The following is a 5,000-nucleotide window of genomic DNA, read 5'->3' as shown; positions in this document are numbered from 1 at the left end:
CACGCCTTCGGCTCGCCCCACCGGCAGGACGTCCCACGATACATGCCAGTTAAACACCGACGGGCGGTGAACCAACAGCGTGGGACACAAATCCAACTACGAGCTTTTTAACCGCAACAACTTTAATATACGCTATTGGAGCTGGAATTACCGCGGCTGCTGGCACCAGACTTGCCCTCCAATAGATACTCGTTAAAGGATTTAAAGTGTACTCATTCCGATTACGGGGCCTCGGATGAGTCCCGTATCGTTATTTTTCGTCACTACCTCCCCGTGCCGGGAGTGGGTAATTTGCGCGCCTGCTGCCTTCCTTGGATGTGGTAGCCGTTTCTCAGGCTCCCTCTCCGGAATCGAACCCTGATTCCCCGTTACCCGTTACAACCATGGTAGGCGCAGAACCTACCATCGACAGTTGATAAGGCAGACATTTGAAAGATGCGTCGCCGGTACGAGGACCGTGCGATCAGCCCAAAGTTATTCAGAGTCACCAAGGCAAACGGACCGGACGAGCCGACCGATTGGTTTTGATCTAATAAAAGCGTCCCTTCCATCTCTGGTCGGGACTCTGTTTGCATGTATTAGCTCTAGAATTACCACAGTTATCCAAGTAACGTGGGTACGATCTAAGGAACCATAACTGATTTAATGAGCCATTCGCGGTTTCACCTTAATGCGGCTTGTACTGAGACATGCATGGCTTAATCTTTGAGACAAGCATATGACTACTGGCAGGATCAACCAGGGAGCTGCGTCAACTAGAGCTGAGCAGCCGGCCGCCCGGGAGTGTGTCCCGGGGGCCCGCGCGAACACGCAAGCGTCCGCTCAATTATTCTGCAAACAGGAGGAGGCTGAGCTCCCCTGCACAACACACCTCGAAACCCTCTCAGGTCCCGGCGGCGCGCAGCGCCGTCCTAAGTACTTGGTCGGGTTCGAGAGAGGCGCAATCGCCCGGAGTTAGGCGAGTAGACGCTTTAGGTGCGACCACCCGTGCTCCCAACTGAGCTTGCCGCTGCCGACAGAGGCCCGGGAGCGTGCTGTCGTGGCATTGCCGGCGGGAGACAACACGCGCCACCTACGGTGACCGGCAGCTCCAACGCCAGCGCCACAGAAGGACAAAAGCCCCACTTGGGTGCCGAAGCGAACTCTCCCAGCACAGCGCACGCGCCAACACGTCCGCACAGCTGCGATACAAACCACCTGCGAGAACCGCTGGGGCGACCGAGCAGCAGACGGCGTCGCGGCGCCGAGCGCCGGGCGGCGGCGCATCCTCAGCGCACACAGTCCTCAATCGGACCAGCACACTGCAGATGGCCACCGCGCTTCGCACCGGGCCCGCGAGGACCTACTTTGGCCGCAAGGCGCCGCGAGCAGGGGGCGCCGGCGCGCAGCTGCGCCGCCTGCCGCGTCCGTCGGCCGGCGCGCCTGCCACTGGCCGCCCCCACCAGCCGGCTGTAGCGCGTGCGCCCACGCACCGCGCTGCCAGCACGCCGGGCGGCCCCCCCTCACCGGCCGGGGACGGTCCCACCCAGCCACCGCCGCGTATCGCCTCACACCCAGATCCCCTTTCGCGTTCGTGGGCATGGTGGGTCCCCTTTCACGTTCGTGGGCATGGTGGGTATCCCTGAAACAACCGGTTAATAGCTCGACCGATCGTCGCCAACACTGATTCACCTCTAGCGAGAACAACCGCACCACAACGGGTTACCTGTTGTTCATTTGCGTAACGTCACCAGCAAACGTAGACGTCCATCGCCATTTGCAACGAGTATTGCATGCCTGTGTCAGGTGTCACAACACACTACGTCTGCCCACATAGACGCAACAACATGTGCACGCCTCGAGAACACGTGGAAGGTAGCCCCCGTACGTATGCGGTGTCCATTGCGCGAACGACTGTCAGCCGGCCTCTGCAGGATGTCGCAGATGTGGAACGCGGTGCAACATGCTATCACGGTGTGTGAGAAGAGACGACTACGTCCGAATACACGCTCCACTACATCAACAGACTGCTCATGCTGATCGCCATCCAGGGCGTCCGTTCCTCCCACACGTCTGAATGGCGTACCACACTGCAATCCAGCTCTTATAGGGAGACGACACGTAGCTGCGTGCACAATATTTGGACTGTATGGTCTGCCGTTGCTAGGCGCAGTCGTCGTACGGTCACACATGTGCCACGATGTATCATTCAGTACATACGGACCAATGTGCAGTACAGTTTGTGGGTTTTGCGTACATCGGCGGACAGGTGACAGGCCGTACCACAACGTAGGCTGAGTACGTCGGCATGCGAAGGGCATTGAACATGCAAACTTCTCAACGACCAGCTTGCGAAGGCAGGGGGGAAGGGGGGGGGGCATGTACGTCCTGCTGCTATCCACATTACAGTGTATAGCAGGAGCATGTGGAAAGTCAGCAACACCTGCAAGGTGTTTAACATGACGCGATACACAGGGGACCGGGCAGTGCGAATAGCGAACTATATTGCGAGGGTTGCGGTTAGGCAACACTACACTAATTTAACGAGTTGCATAACAATTACAGAGCAGGTTCAGCGACAACGTGCGTCAGGTTAAGGCGCAATATAGGTTAGGTTGAGGCACAATATAGGTTAGGTTAAGGCACAACATGGGTTACGTTAAGGCACAAATTGGGTTACGTTAAGGCACAACATGGGTTACGTTAAGGCACAACATGGGTTACGTTAAGGCACAAATTAGGTTACGTTAAGGCACAAATTAGGTTACGTTAAGGCACAAATTAGGTTACGTTAAGGCACAAATTAGGTTACGTTAAGGCACAAATTAGGTTACGTTAAGGCACAAATTAGGTTACGTTAAGGCACAAATTAGGTTACGTTAAGGCACAAATTAGGTTACGTTAAGGCACAAATTAGGTTACGTTAAGGCACAAATTAGGTTACGTTAAGGCACAAATTAGGTTACGTTAAGGCACAAATTAGGTTACGTTAAGGCACAAATTAGGTTACGTTAAGGCACAAATTAGGTTACGTTAAGGCACAAATTAGGTTACGTTAAGGCACAAATTAGGTTACGTTAAGGCACAAATTAGGTTACGTTAAGGCACAAATTAGGTTACGTTAAGGCACAAATTAGGTTACGTTAAGGCACAAATTAGGTTACGTTAAGGTACAATATGGGTTAGGTTAAGGTACAATATGGGTTAGGTTAAGGTACAATATGGGTTAGGTTAAGGTACAATATGGGTTAGGTTAAGGTACAATATGGGTTAGGTTAAGGCACAACGTAGGTTAGGTTAAGGCACAACGTAGGTTAGGTTAAGGCACAACGTAGGTTAGGTTAAGGCACAACATAGGTTAGGTTAAGGCACAACATAGGTTAGGTTAAGGCACAACATAGGTTAGGTTAAGGCACAACATAGGTTAGGTTAAGGCACAACATAGGTTAGGTTAAGGCACAACATAGGTTAGGTTAAGGCACAACATAGGTTAGGTTAAGGCACAACGTAGGTTAGGTTAAGGCACAACGTAGGTTAGGTTAAGGCACAACGTAGGTTAGGTTAAGGCACAACGTAGGTTAGGTTAAGGCACAACGTAGGTTAGGTTAAGGCACAACGTAGGTTAGGTTAAGGCACAACGTAGGTTAGGTTAAGGCACAACGTAGGTTAGGTTAAGGCACAACGTAGGTTAGGTTAAGGCACAACGTAGGTTAGGTTAAGGCACAACGTAGGTTAGGTTAAGGCACAACGTAGGTTAGGTTAAGGCACAACGTAGGTTAGGTTAAGGCACAACGTAGGTTAGGTTAAGGCACAACGTAGGTTAGGTTAAGGCACAACGTAGGTTAGGTTAAGGCACAACGTAGGTTAGGTTAAGGCACAACGTAGGTTAGGTTAAGGCACAACGTAGGTTAGGTTAAGGCACAACGTAGGTTAGGTTAAGGCACAACGTAGGTTAGGTTAAGGCACAACGTAGGTTAGGTTAAGGCACAACGTAGGTTAGGTTAAGGCACAACGTAGGTTAGGTTAAGGCACAACGTAGGTTAGGTTAAGGCACAACATAGGTTAGGTTAAGGCACAACATAGGTTAGGTTAAGGCACAACATAGGTTAGGTTAAGGCACAACATAGGTTAGGTTAAGGCACAACATAGGTTAGGTTAAGGCACAACATAGGTTAGGTTAAGGCACAACATAGGTTAGGTTAAGGCACAACATAGGTTAGGTTAAGGCACAACGTAGGTTAGGTTAAGGCACAACGTAGGTTAGGTTAAGGCACAACGTAGGTTAGGTTAAGGCACAACGTAGGTTAGGTTAAGGCACAACGTAGGTTAGGTTAAGGCACAACGTAGGTTAGGTTAAGGTACAACGTAGGTTAGGTTAAGGTACAACGTAGGTTAGGTTAAGGTACAACGTAGGTTAGGTTAAGGTACAACGTAGGTTAGGTTAAGGTACAACGTAGGTTAGGTTAAGGTACAACGTAGGTTAGGTTAAGGTACAACGTAGGTTAGGTTAAGGTACAACGTAGGTTAGGTTAAGGTACAACGTAGGTTAGGTGAAGGCGCAATGTAGGTTAGGTTAAGGTACGATATACCTTAGGTTAAGGTACAATATCGCTTAGGTTAAGGTACAATATAGCTTAGGTTAAGGTACACGTTGTAGGGAAAGGTGTATTTTGGGGGGGGAGGGGGCGGCAGGTTCGTTGATAGTGATTATCGTAAGTGCATGCCTGCGGGATCATCCGATTTGTCACGTCAGGATGCACTTGTGGCTCATGACAGGCGGCGCTCCGATTCCAAGGTTGTGGCAGATCTGTGTCTTTCATTCCTGCCATTGTTTGTGTACTGTGACAGGAGGCAGTATTGTGATGTTGGGTGCACCCCTGTGTAGGACATGTGTGGGTGTTCGTGGCTTAGCTGAGCAATGGCGGATGTCGGAAGGGTGGGATATTCTGTTTTCTGGGTGGACCTCCCGGTCTGGTTATGATAGTGTGGATTGTGTAATGTGGCGGAGAGGATGCACCGGA

The 5,000-nt window shown here is 51.0% G+C and overlaps 1 non-coding gene across 1 annotated transcript in view; it reads right to left on the bottom strand.

Annotated features, from left to right (window-relative positions):
* The window catches only part of LOC126444861 (small subunit ribosomal RNA), a 1,909-nt gene extending 1,164 nt beyond the window's left edge, over positions 1 to 745 (bottom strand). The window contains exon 1 of the ribosomal RNA XR_007582796.1: positions 1 to 745. This exon is cut by the window's left edge and continues 1,164 nt beyond it. This is a non-coding gene — a ribosomal RNA (small subunit ribosomal RNA).
* Positions 746 to 5,000: the final 4,255 nt, after the last annotated feature.

The sequence above is a fragment of the Schistocerca serialis genome, unplaced genomic scaffold (genome assembly GCF_023864345.2).
Source record: "Schistocerca serialis cubense isolate TAMUIC-IGC-003099 unplaced genomic scaffold, iqSchSeri2.2 HiC_scaffold_304, whole genome shotgun sequence".
NCBI lineage: Eukaryota > Metazoa > Arthropoda > Insecta > Orthoptera > Acrididae > Schistocerca > Schistocerca serialis.
Note: the sequence above shows the minus strand (reverse complement) of the source record. Positions and strands in the feature narration are given on the sequence as shown.